At 30.7% G+C, this 17,111-nt stretch overlaps 1 long non-coding RNA gene across 1 annotated transcript; it reads right to left on the bottom strand.

Annotated features, from left to right (window-relative positions):
- Positions 1-11,668: 11,668 nt before the first annotated feature.
- LOC133037295 (uncharacterized) lies at positions 11,669-12,769 on the bottom strand. Its single transcript, XR_009687418.1, has 2 exons — positions 12,239-12,769; positions 11,669-12,065 (listed from the first exon to the last, which is right to left on the bottom strand). It is a non-coding gene; the product is annotated as an uncharacterized LOC133037295 (long non-coding RNA).
- Between the last annotated feature and the right edge of the window lie 4,342 nt (positions 12,770-17,111).

Genomic DNA, 17,111 nt, shown 5'->3' with positions numbered 1-17,111 from the left:
CTCTCGATGGGAGTTCGCTGGTGCCATCGATGTCTTCTTGGTCTTCAGCGCTGGTCTTTTCTGCATCTACTTGACGATGCTTCCTGCCGAGTTCCCCTGATTCAATTATGACCATTAATCTTGCTAGAGTTTCTCACATTTGACAAGATAATTCTTCCTAATTTTCCAACTTCTTTTTGGTTTTAGCAAGTTCTTTAGTTATTCAAATGACTTTAGGGTCTAGCTCATTGTAATACCCTTCCCCTTCTTTATTGTCACTGTCACCTTCTGAGTCATCCTCTGGGTCTTCTAGGTCATCTTCATTGGTGGAATTTTCATCAATATATTTTTCGTTATGTTGAGTTTCTTTGTAGGATGGCTAGTCACTTCGAATGTATCTCCTAAAACACCTCATTTCCCATGTACAATAGGAGGATTCACGTCATCCATGGAGTGTCCCCATCACGAATGGTAGATTTGCCAACTGTGGTCTTTGTTGCAATATAAAACTTTGACACCACCTCTTTCTTCAGCTCTCATTAAAAGTACCAAAATATTTACCGAGATTTTCGAAAACTAATATAAAATATATTAAAACTAAAGAAATAGATTAAAAATAAAGAATGACATAAGAGTTTTTACGTGATTCAAGGATTAATAACCTCTAGTCCACGAGTCAATATATTTGATATATGTACACAAGTATTTTGTCAAGTTTTTAAACCCTAGAATTTTTGTGAGCACTCCCAGAATCAGATTATAACCCTTTGCACAAATGGTTTTTTTTTTATATTTATAGAGCTAGGATTTTCATAAGTCAACTTTTCTTACTGATGGGGTAAATACCGATAATACATTGACTTCGAGCTCATTTGGTGAAGCCCGACCCATGAGGCTTGATTTTCTACTGACGTGGATGCCATGTCATGTTGATAGCTATCTAAAATGTGTCCTACTTTTTAAATACACATACATGTTTAATTGATAGTTACTTTATTTCTATATTCGGAAGATATGATTCTCCTACATGATCTTGAGAATAAAGTCCTTATATTGCGGGATTTAGTAATAAATGAGTGAAATACGGAGCTAGATATTAGCATGCCCATTAATTACTCATTCGGAAGCTTTGCTTGTCCCTATGCGAAGACATGCTGTGCTGAAGGTTTATCTTGCCTGAACGAATCGTTTGTCCAACCGGAAGGTTTGCCTTCACTAATGGATCCAGTCAATTATCTTGATTGGGCCTTCGGTTTGGCCTATTGTAGCTAAATTGAATTATCTTGGAATTACACTTGTCATCTAATCGGAAACACGGATAACACACTAATAAACCTCCTAAAAGGGTCGTTTAATACACCCCTTATTTGTTTCAAATCCAGAAAAGTTTTTTAGTCTATTTTTTTATGATCGTGTATGTTGTAATTATTTAGAAACAAGCCTCACTCAAGCCAACTTGGGCCAAAAAGTTTAATTGGGATTTTTTTTAAAATGAAAAAAATAATATATATATATTTTTATATATTGAAAAACCGAGTTCTTGCAAATGTCAATAATATATATGAAAATATAAAACTGTATACGCCTGTAGAAGTAGAATGTAATTCTGCTACTGCTGAAACCAGTTTTGCAGCAACAAAAAAAAACAGACATAATATAAAAATAATTGCAGAAATTTAAATAACTTGACACAAGAGATTTGTACGTGGTATCAGTGTTCTCCCGAACACTCTTAGTGCACGGGGCCACGCCCAGAGAATGAAATCAATTAATAAAGTATCAAAATTACAAAGACAATTGACTTAAACTAGTTTAGACTCCCTCTAAATTATTGCCGCAATCCTTTGTAATCCACTTTATGAATCTGACTTCTGAAACACCTTCAAGCCCGAACCACCTTCGTCTTTGAAGTGTGAGTGCTTACTTCCTCCCGAAGTAAGGTTTCAACAAGTCTTCTCCCGAAGACCAAAGTGCTTACTTCCTCCCAAAGTAAGGCTTTATCAAGTCTTCTCCCGAAGACCACTCTCTTGTTCAGTCAAGTCGTTCTTAACAAACTCTAGGATAGAGTAAGAACTGATATATAAAATACTAGAACCTAGATGAACAACTAGGCTCTCACATAACAAAGAAATACTCTTCTCTCAAATAAGATAAATGCAAAAAATGAATAATGGAAGAGCTAATTCGAATGGCTGCTCTCTAGGCTCTATTTATAAAACATAGAAACCTTAGAGACAGCTACAAGATCGAATCTACAGCTGTACAAAATTTTTCTTAGAAAAATACGATCTGCAACATCAGATTCGGATGCTAACGCAGCAGATCAGACCAGAAACAGGAAACTTGCTATAATCGGGTCCGATCCTCTATTAATTCTTGATTCTTGCCAAAAACAGATTAGATATTCTTATTTTATCAAGGTACAATCGAATTGAATAAGGAAAAGACAATAATCAAAGTTTTCTTAAAAAACCAACTTTCCATAATAGAATTGTTTCTCTTACAAGAAGTTTCCAAACAAAGGAAAGTCCAGCTGAAAAGTGCATCTTTCCTAACATAGAAAAGAGCAACTAAAACCGAATAAACAAGGTAAGAAAATCGAGTATGAATGCAAAACAATCTTACCGTAAAAGAAAAATATTTTGTCAACTAACTTGCCAAAAAATGACTTTACATATATAATGGTAAAAATTTTAAAATATAGTATTTTAAAAATATAATTGAATACTTTTTTAATAAAACTTCAAATGTAGTATCTTAGAAAAAAATAAGTATTTTAAAAAAGTAAATTTAGAGTATTTTTGTTAAATATTTTTTTGGGGGAGATGGGTCACTGCTGCCGTGCCGTCGTTATTTATAAGCATCTAAATTTTTTTAAGTAAATATGGAATAGTGTTGAAAATAAAATTTATATATTTTATTAAACTCGTGATTATTTTTTTTTTAATGTGTGGTAACAAATAATCCTAAAAAATAATGATACGCCATTGTAAAAATAGTATATGAGATAATTTTTCTTAAACTCTCTTAAATACTAAATACCAAAATAGATGGTGGAGGTACTGAAAGAGCTTTTTAGAGATCTGTGTACCATATATTTTTGCTAAAATTAATGCCTGTTTTTTCAGTGATGAAAGGTTGTATGAGGAATAATGAGAGATCAAAATTCAAAACTGTTGTAGGGTCTCATATCATATCAATCCTTTCACGTGGCGAACTTCAACCTCATGTTCGATATATTTCTTTGTATTACATCATGGGGTAGAGAGTGTAAAAATATAATACAGTGGGTGTTGCGAAAATTATTAATCACTACGCAAGTATACGCAATCAAGTAGTAAACTCACACAGGTGAGGTCGAACCACAGGGAATTGGACTAATTACTACTAAATTATACTATTGATTCTATCTGGTAAAAGAATACTTTTTATGAATTAAATAAAACAATTCAGAAAATTAAAACTAACAAAAGGAAGATTAATCAAGATAAGAAAATAGGGAGACGAATCCTGTTGTTAAGTTACCAATGTTAATGTTTAAATGCTATCCTTCTCTTGAAGTGAATGACAGATTATGAATTAACCTAGCTCTTTTCAGATCTTCTAGGTTCTAAATCTCATGCTCTCTAATTAATCTCTTAATTAAACTAACATGAAATCAGCATTAAGCAATAATCTAAATGTCACAAAGGCTATGTAAATACTTTCGTTTCACATCAAAACCTAGACTATCCAATTTTAGCATTCTCAATTCTCACTTTTCAGATTTTGAATTGAGATCATAAAACATGTAAAAGGTGATCAATCTTGCACATGGAAATTAAACACAAATATGAATAGTATTCACAATCAAGATGGAGGAATGGCAATTATTCATTAACTAGGAAAAACTTAAACAACATTCATCATTCTCCCTAAATAGAAGTTTTGTTCAAAACATCCATAATCAAATCCATAATTAACATTGAAATAGAAAAGAACATAGAAAAATTAAAGAGAAGAGAAAGAACTAGTTGAAGCAATTGATCCGGGTCGCCACAAGCCGCTCTTCTAGCCTCCTCCTTTGTTTCTAGGGTTCCAATTCTGAATCCTCTCTAATTTTCACGAACCCTTACTATTTAAACCAATTCTCATCTTTAAAATTCGTGAAATTACGAAACTGCCCAAAAATCCCGTCATAAGGGTCCCCGTCGCGACTGGCAAAGCCCCCGTCGCGACGGGAGTTCAACTTCGAATTTCTTGAAAACTTTCTGCCAGTTCCCGTCGCGACTGGCAAATTCCCCGTCGCGACGGGAACAGGCAGCGACACCAATCTTGGTTTTTCTTCTCGATTCTTTCACCATTTTCCTCAATTCTTGTACATACTTTCTTTAAATGCCCGAGGACCTGAAACAAAAGAATCAAGCGTAATATAGCCCTAAAACTAGAAACAAAGAGTGAAAACTAACCGAAATATGACCCGAATCTTAGACTAATTTTAGCCTAACAGTGGGTAATTAAGGTGAGCTTATATGGCGGACGAGAGAGTATTACGGTAAAACAGAAATTAAACAGTAAGATATAGTTTAGTGGCAAATTACTTTGAAACCCAATGCTATATTATATGTTTAACACTTCATACTATTATTTCTCAAAAAGTATTCCAATTTCATTAAGCTGTACGGCTCAAGTGAGAAAATAAAGTTATGGGATGAATTATTTGACATTATTAAAATCAGTGTGTTGTACTGACATGATCAATCATTCGATTTCACATTTAATATTGTCTTTAATTCTATATTGGGTTGTGATGGTTGCAGTACTAGTCTGTGCTCTGGTTCTGGTTAGGCGCCATGTGATCGCCATTAAGTTTGGCCCCTAAAATGTAAGAATTCATACAAGAGTAATGATATGTACGTACACATCATTATCATTACTGTTCTTAGAAATAACAATGAGCAATATTATGAACGTATATACAGTGATAATTAAGAAGATTTGTATATTGGGTTAGTCATTTACGAAACCTCAACTATATATAAACATAATAGCTAGAAGAAGAAATGCTGAAATATTGTGATTCTAAATATTTGTATTTTAGTGTATACATAATTACATATGAGCTCTTTAAAAATATGTTAGTACGGCGATTTTTTTTTTATTATTGAATTAAATTGTTTTAATTATTTATTTGATTAAGTCTTTTTTTCTTTTTCTTTTTTTTTTTAAAAAAAAAAAATCGTTGAATAAGATTTTATTAGAATAAATGATAATGCAAATAAGTGGTTGGAAAACGGTTTATTTTTTTTTAGGTTTTGTTCTTTATTTTTACACTTTAAAAATAGGTTTTTTATTTTTATTATTATTATTATTTTTTTTAACATTTTTACAGAAATTTAGGTAAAAACTTACATAGCAACCAACATAATAAACTATCACTCCAAACTGTAAATTTTTTTTTTTAAAAAAGTTAAAAAATAGTATATGAAATAATTCTCCTTTTTTCGTAATTTTGTAAGGGTTTAACTAAAAATAAATGAGAAAAGAAAAAGTGCTGAACAAACTTTTTACCTAAAATAAAAGCCAATTATATATCATATGTTCAATGAACAAGATCAATGACAGTATCATTAATTTGTGCTGATTTTATAACAGGGCAACAATAATGGGACCTGTTTGAAAATTTATGTCTTTTTTCTATCAAAAAAACTTTGAAAATAATTCAATTTTTTTATATAAAAAAATATGAATTTTATTATGAAATGATTTTTGTTTAATTTTATAAGTAAAGTAAAATAAATACATTAAGAGAACCTATAATTAACAAAGCTACCTCTAGCTTCGTACAAAGATGAGATTTATTGGAAGCAACGTTCTAGGGCTAACTAACTTAAATACCGATAATAAGAACACTAAGTGCTTTCATAAAGTCTCTACTAGGATGAAAACTAACTTCATAAGGTACATTACTCTTGATGATGGCATCTATGTTAGTGATACTATTAACTCTTATAGTAATCTTTTTACATCTCAATGAGCTGACTGGGATGCCATTTCTGCTATTTTGACTGGGATCTCTTGTAGACTTAATCCCTCTCAGGTTTCTTTGCTTGAAGCCCCTTTTGAGGAAGCTGAGGTGAAGGGGGCTTTAAATACTCCGAGATAGATGCTTTAAATGTTCATTTTTATGAAAAAAAAATTGGTCAGTTTTGGGTCCTGAGTTTTGTAAGGCTATCTTTGTTGTCCTTACTAATGACTCTGAGGTCTCTTTAATTAATGATATTGTTATTGGTCTTGTTCCTAAGAAAAAGGATGCCTCTAAAAGGCCTATTAATTTGTGTTCTGCTCTTTATAAAGTAGTTACCAAGGTTTTATCCAACAGGATTAAGCTTCTCCTGAACACTCTAATTGCTCAAAATTAAAGTGCTTTCCTTTTGGACTGTCTGATTCTTTATAATATTTTTATTACTAATGAGGTTGTTAATGCTCTCTATCATTGGAAGAAGGGGACAAATTGGTTGGCCTGCCTTGAAGCTTGATATGGAGAAGGCATTTGGCATGGTAGAGTGAAGCTTAATTGAAGCTATTCTATATCATTTAAGTTTCCCTTCTCGTTTTGTTTCCATTATTATTAAGTGTATTTCCTTGATTTTCTTTAAATTTCTCATTAACGAGTGTTTTTTTTACAGTTCTATTTCTACTAGGAGTATTAGGCAAGGTGACCCCTTGTCCCCTTAGCTACTTATTTTTACTGGTGGCTGAGGGTCTTTTAGCAGCCATTCGTGTCCGAGAGCAAGCTAAGGATTTTGCTGGTATTTCTATTTGTAGAACTACCCCTGATATCTCACTCCTGCTTTTTATTGATGATAACCTTCTATTTACTACTGTTAGTAACAAGTCTTGTTTGGTTATCAAGGAAATTTTTGATGTTTATAAGCGTGCTACTAGTCAGGTAGTTAATTTTGCCAAGTCCTCTGTTCTGTCTTCCCCAACACTAGTTCTAGGGATAGAGAGTTTTTCTGTGGCTAGTTGGGTCTTTGCAACGATGGCTTGTTAGAAAGTGCTTAGGAGTTCCCCAATGTATTTGTAGAATTAGCAAATCTATCTTTCATTACACGATTCAAAATGTTTCTTCTAAAATGAATGCTTGGAATGGAAAGTTGATGTGGTCTGGTTACGCGGCTCTTCCATGGTTTTTTTTCTTAGGTTGGTAAAAAAACTCTGATTAAGGTTGTGGTCTAGGTTGTTCCTTCGTATGCCATGTTCTATTTCAAATTACATGTGTCCACTTCTAAGAGTCTTGAGAGCCTTATGGCTAGTTTCTGGTGGGGGCAGCGAGCAAGAAAGGAAAAATTCATTAGAAGGGGTGATCAAAGGTTTGTGATTCAAAGTTCTTTGTGAGCCTAGGTGTTAAATCTATTCACCATCATAATCAGGCCATGGTTGCAAAGCAGGCTTGGAGAGTCATGTCCAATCCCTCTTCTCTCTTGTCTTCACTTTTAAAGGCTAAATACTTTTAATGAAATGACTTCCTCACTACTTCAAAAGGCCATTACTCCTCGGCTACTTAGAGGAGTCTCCTTTGGGGAAGAGATCTGCTTCTCAAATGCCTTTGTTGGAAAGTGGGCAATGTAAATATATTTTTGCTGTCAACTCAAATTGGATTCCTCATTTGAACTCCCCCAGTTTTTTGAATGGTCCTCCCTCTCCTACCCTTACTATGCCTGTCTTTATTGATGAGGCTAGATGTTGGGATATCACTAAACTTAATCTTTTCTTTCCTCTAGATGTTGTGGATGCTATTCTTCAAGTCCCAATTGATCTTTCTTCTGCTGATAGTCTCATTTGGGTGCATCATTCCTTAAGTATTTTAACTATAAATTCTACTTACCACTTGGCTAAGTCCTCTTCCTATTCCCCTTCTCCCTCTTCTTCCAATCTTTCATGTTTTAAAAGCTAGTGAAAAATTGTTTGGACATTAAAGATCCCCCACCCCCAAAATCAAGCATTTCATTTAGAAAACTTTCAATCATGTCCTGCCTTTTACTTTGAACCTCTACAAGATGAAAGTCTTAGATAACCCTACTTGCTCTCTTTACTCTTGTAAACTGGAGTCTATCTCTCATGCCCTCTTAGAGTGTTCCATTGCTAGATTTGTATGTGGAGGAAGTCTTCTTTTAAACAATTTTATCTTGCAAATGGTAATTATGATATTAAGGAGTTTCTCCTTAGATGTTTTGAGAATTTGGAGAAAAAGAAGTTAGGTGCAACATGAGTATGTTCTTGAAACTGTGCAATATTTTATTCTATCAAAATAGTAAAAGCCTCCAAAGTGTTGAGCAGATCAGTAAGAGAATGATCTTGATCTTGTGGTGCTACAGGAGGATAGTAAGAAGTTGGTTGAACATATTGATTGATCCCAGTGTAGAAGTGCTAAAATAATCTCTCCATTATTGATTGTATGCATTAGTGTTGTATAGCGATCATATTAATATACTTGTGGCGAGATATAATATGCATAACAGTATTATTGATTGTACATTGCCATGGTTTTGAAGAAAGATCTTAAAATTAAAACCACAACGTACTCAAAGAACAAGTTAGTAACAAGAAAAAAAATGAATAACAAATTGAATAAAATAGTCTCTGGTAATAGCGCCAAAAATTTGATGTGTATCGTTTACCACAATAAATTTACTAATTTTTATTTTTATATTACCAATTGCTTCAGTATAACGGTAAATATAAGTCGATCCCACGAGGACTATTATCAATTTATTATTCAAAATCAGTAACAAGAATTAAAAAAGGAGGTTTTAATTATGAAGAGTAAATAGCATAAATAAAAAAACAAGTAGAATGAGATACTACGATATTCAAGAAATAGTTCTCCACCCTCAATAATCATTCTTAATTCCTAATAATGAATGTTATTTTAGATTTTCAATCAAACTATTAAACCCCAAGATAACACTAAAGCAGTTAATTATCTCAATCTCCCTATTGCATGTAATTAAGGTGAATCGCTCAATAATTAACTCTTTTACCTAACCAGTAAATCCACGAAGCATGTAATTTATTTAACTTAGATAAAACTTTAAGTTCAATAGCGATAGATTAATCTAGGCAATAAATTAATAAAGTATATAATTCATTCAACCTAGGTTCTATTCTTCATCATAATTAAAGATACATTTGACAATATTAGAAATTGCAATTTATTACAACACTTAGAATTCTAGACTATTAGGTGAATAGTAATCCTAAGATTACAATAGATTAAACTAAAATTCAATTTAGTGATCATCTAAATAAGATTAAAGCATCAATCATGACATTGAACGTAGAAGAATAGAAGCATTTTGATATAATAGAAACTAGAAATTAACATATTCATCAATGAAACTAAAAAATCATGTCTCGAGTTTTGAAATAATCCTTAACTAAAAAGGAACTACTCAGAACTAGACATTATAATCAAAATCATAATAAATATTAAGAGTTTAAGGAGAAGAAAAAGAACTATGATGTAGAACGTTCGAAGTCGGAATCTCTGTCTTCTTCTTACTCTCTCTCTCTCTCTCTCTGAGTTTCTCTTTTAATTTCGTAGCTCAAAAGTGCTAAAATTCGTACACTAGAAGTCCTATTTATAACCCTTAAAAATATCTCACTAAAAAAAAGCTAAATATACAAATTTTGCCAAGAAATATACAAATTTGTCACGTGATTAGTATTTTGGTCGTAACTTCTTCAATACAACCTAAAATTAGACGAGTCAAGTTGTTTTGGAAAGTTGAGAACGAGATCTACAACTTTCATATTGTACACCAACTCCAGTTCTGCCTCTGAGGTCATCAAAATTTGTAATTAAGTTCCACCTTATAAAATCGAGCTTGTCGGCTTCCACTATTTTCCACCAAAATATGCTACCATCTATCGAAATGACTCTAAATGTATATTTAGTTTTTAAAATAACCTAACAAATTATAATCAAGCTAATTAGTAATTTAAAGAATCAATTTAAGAATCTTAATATATAAATTGGTCATATTAAGAACATAAATATGAACTCATCAAATTAGTTTTTTTTTTTAATAAAACTCGTTAATGGGGTAAAATACATTGAATTTGTGCTTTCTTAAGCTATTGGGTTGCGTAGGTGGGGCCCAATTTTAAAGAGTAATATGTTGTACAGTACTTGGTATTATTAACGATGACAACTGGTGTGTGCACCACTGTGGGGAAAGAGAATGTCAGATTATGGGTGCAATGCACAAACAGGTAATCATCCTTTAGCCACGAGCCATCCTGGAATCTCACAGTGGTACAGGTCACTAGATTCCTTAGGGATTATGTTAGAAGCGTACCCTTGGGATATCCATGTTGGGTTCCCAACATTACTTTATCCTTAGAATTTAATTACAGTTGAACTATACTTTCAGGAGCTTGCAGATCCAAATTATTCTTGGACATGCTGTCCAAATTCGCATCCATTCGGGCGATGAGTCGTCTTGTTCATTTGCATGGACTAGTTGATGGGTCGAGTACTTTAGTGGGCCCCCTAGAGGAGCCACATCTCACCTCTCCAGATATGTAAATAACAACCATCAATTTGATTGATGAATCAGAATAAGAGAAAGTTATTTGCTTGATTTCCAAGAATCGATATCAAGATAAGAAGTATTCTCATTGATGTGTTTACACTATATTAGAATCATAATATTTTATTTGAAATAACAAAACCACTTTGATTAAAATTTTAATTGTATGTTGGACTCGTATAAAAAAAATTAAATGAAGGTCAAAAATTCATAATTTAAGAAAAAATAAGAATGGAAATCCCATGAGTTTGTCACTCCCATTCTTCAATCTCAAATTAGTGTGGAACTCACAAATTTTATTCTCGTTGCTTAAAAATAATTAGAGAATTAAACAAGATAATCAAATTCATTGCTCATTCTCATTCCCTAATCCCACTAATTAATTGTAACAAATATTGAAAAAGTATACACAATTTTGCCAAAAAAAAAGGGCTTTTAGATTAGCTAGTATGCTATAAACGCTCGCATTAAAAACTGGCTTGATAGCAGATAGATTAGCTCTTCTATTATTAGTTATCCACTCATGAAATGAGACTATCTCTAATAGGTAGTGTATAAATAAAAGGATAAAAAATTAGTAATTACAGATGAGTGATAAAATATTAAATAAAAAAAATAATATATATTATAAAGTAAAATGTGATTTTTATTATATTTTGTATTAAATTTAATACCACTTTTAATATATATTAAATTTAGCTAAAATTTATTTATATATGTATATATTTATACCATTGGAGATACTTTGATCATAGAAAGAGAAACTTATAAAAATACTATTTTTTTACTAAATGTTTTTAAAAATACTGGGACACGGCAAACTTTACATTTTTACTGTCCAAGCCCATTTTTATTTCTTTTATACTGCCTAGTCCCAATATATTTACTTTTATACTGTAAACAGTAACAAAACACAAACGGCACCTCTCCTTCGTGGTTGGGGACGGACAAATCAACACCGGAATTATAGAAACACCAGAAAAAAATATAAAATCTGGCAAAGAGATAAAATTATTAAATCAACAACAAATTACTGTTTTGTAGTGTTATTTTACTGTTGTATTAATATGAAAAAAGGCCACATAAATGAAATATTGTAAAAAATGACATGACATGAAATCTATACCAGTTCTCATAAAGGGCAATGGACAATGGGAAAAAATTATTTCAAGAGAATGTGACAATCCTATAAAAAAAAAAAAGAAAACACTACTAAAACAACACAAAAAAAAAAAAATTAAATAAAGAACATAAAAAACAAGCATAAAAAAACTCTGGAATGGTAGTATTCCGATCGGGTATACTTGGATTCCCAATCCTATAAAAAAACATAAGAAAACACTACTAAAACAACAAAAAAAAAAAAAATAAAGAACATAAAAAACAAGCATAAAAAAACATTAAAACTAAAATAATGAAATGACACACCTCAACAACCCTTTTCCTAATTATGTCTTCAAACAGATCAGTTGATTGAACAATCTTCACTTGGTATTTACCCTTTTCCTAAGAGTTAACAAAATAAAATCAAAACAACAACAAGGCACAGAGTCAAACAAACAGAAAACTATTAAATATGACTAACAAAAAAAAAACATGCAAGTAAAAAAAAAAAGAAATAGAAAATATAATCAACTTGACAAAAATCCTAAAACAACATAAGATCAATAGAAAAAAACCTTATCAGATTTGTGAGACTTTGGAACTTTGGCTCAAACTCAAAATTAGAGTCGGAGTTCTCCAACACAGATTGAGGGTATTTTTTGATTTAGTGTTCTTTGAAGTACCAGAACCTATATTTGCAAGAACATATCTAGAAAATCAAAATAAAAAAACCACTCTTTTATTTCCCCCTAAAAGTGTGACTAAAAATTAAAAAAACTAAAACAATGAGAAGAAGAAGAAGAAGAAGAAGAAGAAGAAGAAGAAGAAGAAGAAGAAGAAGAAGAAGAAGAAGAAATAAAATAAAAAATTTACATGTTAATGGAGAAAATAAGAGAACTTAAGGAGGAAGATAGTGAGAAAAAAGATGATAAGTGTATGGATTTTGAAAAAAAACAAAAGAAAAGAAAGAGACCCATGAAGAAGAAGAAGAAGAATAGAAGAGGAGCAATTACTATTACATGACACATTATCTTCATGTTCATCAGATGAGTCCACTCATCTTCTAAAAAGAACATCTGCAAGTATTTTAGAAGGAAAGGTATTTGATAAATAGTGGGACATGGAGGTGAGATTTTTAAATCTATTTAAATAATAAAAAAAAGTAAAAAAAAAATATGTTATTTTTGTGACAGCCCACATCTCATCAACCATTTAATGAAAAGATAATATAATAATTATTAAATATTAATAATAATAATAAATAATAATTTTTTAAATCTATTAAAATAAAAAAAAAAATAAAGAATTAGTCACTTTTACACAACCAATAAAAAAAAATAGAGCTGAATTAAAAGGCAGTACACTGCCGAACTAAAAAAAAAGAAATGTATAAAAAATGGGGATAAACTAATATATAAAAACCTATAACTAATGGCAGTATACTGCCAAATACATATAAACAGTAAAAATATAAATGTAAGCGTGTCAAAGTATTTTTATAACAAAGAAAATATATCATGTAAATTTCACCTTAATAATAATTGACTATTCATTAGTTTCATATCCACGATTGATTTACGAGTCCATACTCTGTCTCAACTCCAACTTGATATATATGGGATACGGGTGTGTGTCTCTCTCTCTCATATCATTAAATGGTTGTGTGTGTCTCTCTCTCATATCATTAAATGGTTTGGTTAATTGTACCAATCATGTGAAATGGAATTATATGTAAATAATAATTTTCCGAGAAATGCTAAAAAAGAAGTAGCGGTGCTTAGCAACTTTATGTGTCAATATCGTTATTTGTCTAAATATTGTTTTTTGTCCAATTAAGTATCGGATTCTATATAATTTAATATAAAAATTTTAAGAAATATCGCTAACCAATCACAACGCAATATATCAAGAAAGTGCTAGGCACTACTAATGTCTAATAGCAATATACTCTAATTTTCGTATATGAAAACAAGTCATAAAGGTGAATTTGTTTTAACAAATGAGAAAAAATTTCGTATCTCTAGGGCACTAATGGTATAATATTATATTTATATTTGAGTTTTCTTGGATTAAAAATTGCATTGTTCGTATATATGTATAATATTAGGTTCATGTTAGACCTATTAGAATATTTTATATATGGAAATTATTTTCTAATTAAGGAAATAATTTTCTATTTAAGGAAATAAATAAATAATTGATTTTCTGATAAATGAATATTTTATATTCATCAATCCTGACAAAATCAATTACGTAATATTCTATATAATTGCCGATTTCTATATTCATTACCCGATTTGATTTCTCCGAATTAATTGTCAAAATATTCTGACAATTAACGCGCAGATATCATGGAGTATCTCACCTATAAATATAAGGTCTCTCCCCCGAGCTCCTCACTCATTCCGAATCCATTCAAAGAAATTCCATCTAAAGAGAGTTGAGAGAGCGAGGAAGCCCGAACTCCAATACCAAAGCTATCGCAGGATCAAGCTCAAAGATCAAATCACTGACAAGCATCGATCCTTTCATTCGCATATATTATCGATATGATTAAAGTTTATTTTCCGCATTTCATATCATCAGTATATGCTATATTACATACACTATATATATAGTCTAATGGTATCGTAGCGATTTATCTCATTTCGATTTTATTGAGCTTTCATATATATATACATACATATACCGTTCATATATATACATATTTGTTTCTGCTTCGTATATATATATATTTATATTCATACCATTTATATTATATATACATTTTAATCAGTATATACATATATATATATATATCTTTTATTGTTCATATATACATATATATTATATACTCATACATTCATAATTTCATACTCGTACGTGTATATATATATATTTTATATGTATATATGTTTATATATATATCGTATATTATATATATGTTTTGTCACATAATAATAATCATAATATTCATTTTTTTTATTATGTGATATATACATGCATATATATATATACATGCGTATATATAATCACGATCATCCATGGTTTTGTTTTTTCCTTTTTTCATTTTTCGGTGTTTATTTTGAATTCTATATACATTACTATATTCGTATAGTATTATAGATCGATCTAAGCATTGAAAATCCATTGAAAAACTTAGAGATGGAAAAAATTTTCAGTTAAAACTTTTTCGGACCCGATTAGTTTCGTGATATTAAAGTATATATTTTTCGTGTTTTCGTGCATAAAATCTATGTGGATCTCTTTATTATTTGATTTAGAACATTTTAGATTTGAAAACACGCAATTTGGTCGTCGGAAACGCAATTTCCGATCGGGTTTGGGTCGGGTTCGACGGACCCGCGTGCAGAAAAACGGGTCAAATTCGACCCGGTTTGGCTGGAGAAGACGACACAAACGACATGTCGTTTGTCAAAAAACGACGTGTCGTTTGTCAAAAAACGACGTGTCGTTTGCCCAAAAATGACGTGTCGTTTTCCAAAAAACGACGTGTCGTTTTTCCAAAACGACGTGTCGTTTTTCAAAAACGACGTGTCGTTTGAAAGGCTTCATTTTCAGATGTCGTTTGAAAAAACGACATGTCGTTTTTCACAGTGTGAAAAACGACGTGTCGTTTGCATTCATTTTCAGCCCTTCAAATTTTGGAAAAACGACGTGTCGTTTTGCTTTTTGCAAAAACGACATGTCGTTTGGCAGTATGGATTTTTCAAAAAAAAAAAAAAAGGGAAAAATTCCGAATTTTTTTTATAAATTTTTATTTATTTGGAATATTAATTATTTTCCCATTTCAGTGTTAATTTAGTCAATAAATTGCATTTAGTTAATTTTCCATTTTTGTTTAATACATATATATAGTATAAATTGAAAATGGAAATTTGTTTAAATTTGGTAATTTATTACATGATTTATTTAGGCATGTAAAAATTGTGCTAATTTGTGCATTTAATTATATATTACCAAATTTCTGCAATTTATTGTCTAAATTAATTTTGAAAAATCTGCCATTAATTTCATATTAAGGAATTTGCATTTAATTAATTATCATACATTAATTGTATTATTTTGTAATTATTTGATAAATTTATGTTTAATGCAATTACTTTAGATATGTATGATTTAAATGCTATTCATAAATTCCTTTTATAGTGCTAGATATATTTAGAAATATTCAAACATTAAGATAGGTTGAATATTTTATTTAAGCAATTAAGTTTCATAAAACTACATAAAATTATTCATAAAATATTCATAAAACTTTACAAAATGAATAAAATATGAATAAAACGTAAGTAGTTTTGTGGTTTGACATAAGAAAACATGAACCCGGGACAAATGCTCATATCTAGAACTGCTTTTAATGATCTTCTGACGACCACACTAGAGCACTAATCTCTGATCGTCTATTATGTTAATAACGAAATTACTTTTGTAGAGCCCAATACCTAATGTCTAAAGTGAAAATATAATTTTTTATAATTAGGGAGTAGCCACATCATCTTTAATTATATAAAATTATATATTAATTAAAATTCACCTTAATGGACAAAACTTGTAATTAATTATTTGGATATAATAATTTTACCCCACATTGATTTTATTATATTTTTATAATTAATTAGGATAATATATTAAGTTAAATTCTCTTAATTTACCCCACAGGGAGTTATGAGGATTTGAATTAATAAAGTGTTATCACAAATTTTAATTAAAGATAGATTTCATTCCTTCATTTTTCTTAAATTAAATGTTTGATTAAATTTATCATAAAGTTCATCCAATTCTATTAAATTTAAAATTCAACTTACATGTAATTTTAGATTTAGTAAAATTTTCATCTTCATCATGTTTCTACATTGGTAAAACATGAATTCATTAAAGCCTCAATTCTTTTAACATCTAAATTTTTGTAATCCTATTCTCAATTTATTTCATCCACCTCTAAATATGCCGAAATCACTAAAGTGAAATCCCCGAGCTTAGGAGTGACAACTTCAAAACTGAAGGAACGAGTTCTTCTCCACCTAGCTTGCACCGACATGGATTATGCAATAAGAAAAGATGAACCACACATCACCGATACTAGCACCGTCGCCGAGATTGCACTACGTGAAAAGTGGGAGCAATCTAATCGTCTTTGCATCATGTTCATTATGTCCGAATTCCTATGGGAATGCGTGGATCGGCGGGAGCCACCCGAGAAGGTGAAAGACTTTATCAAAGTTATGGATGAGCAAGCTTGACACTTCGTATAAATCCTTGTTCATCAACCTCATCCAAGAGTTCTCGTCCACAAAACTCACCGTGTTAAAGGAGTTCGAGAACATATTTCTAAAATGAGGGACATCACGCTCATTTGAAGAAACTCGACGTTATCATTCCCGATACCTTCCCGGTTCATTACATCCTTCACAATCTTCCTTCACAAGATGGGCCTTTCAAAATTTC

The sequence above is a fragment of the Cannabis sativa genome, chromosome 4, assembly GCF_029168945.1.
Source record: "Cannabis sativa cultivar Pink pepper isolate KNU-18-1 chromosome 4, ASM2916894v1, whole genome shotgun sequence".
Classification (NCBI taxonomy): Eukaryota; Viridiplantae; Streptophyta; class Magnoliopsida; order Rosales; family Cannabaceae; genus Cannabis; species Cannabis sativa.
This window is presented reverse-complemented; position numbering and strand designations above follow the sequence as displayed.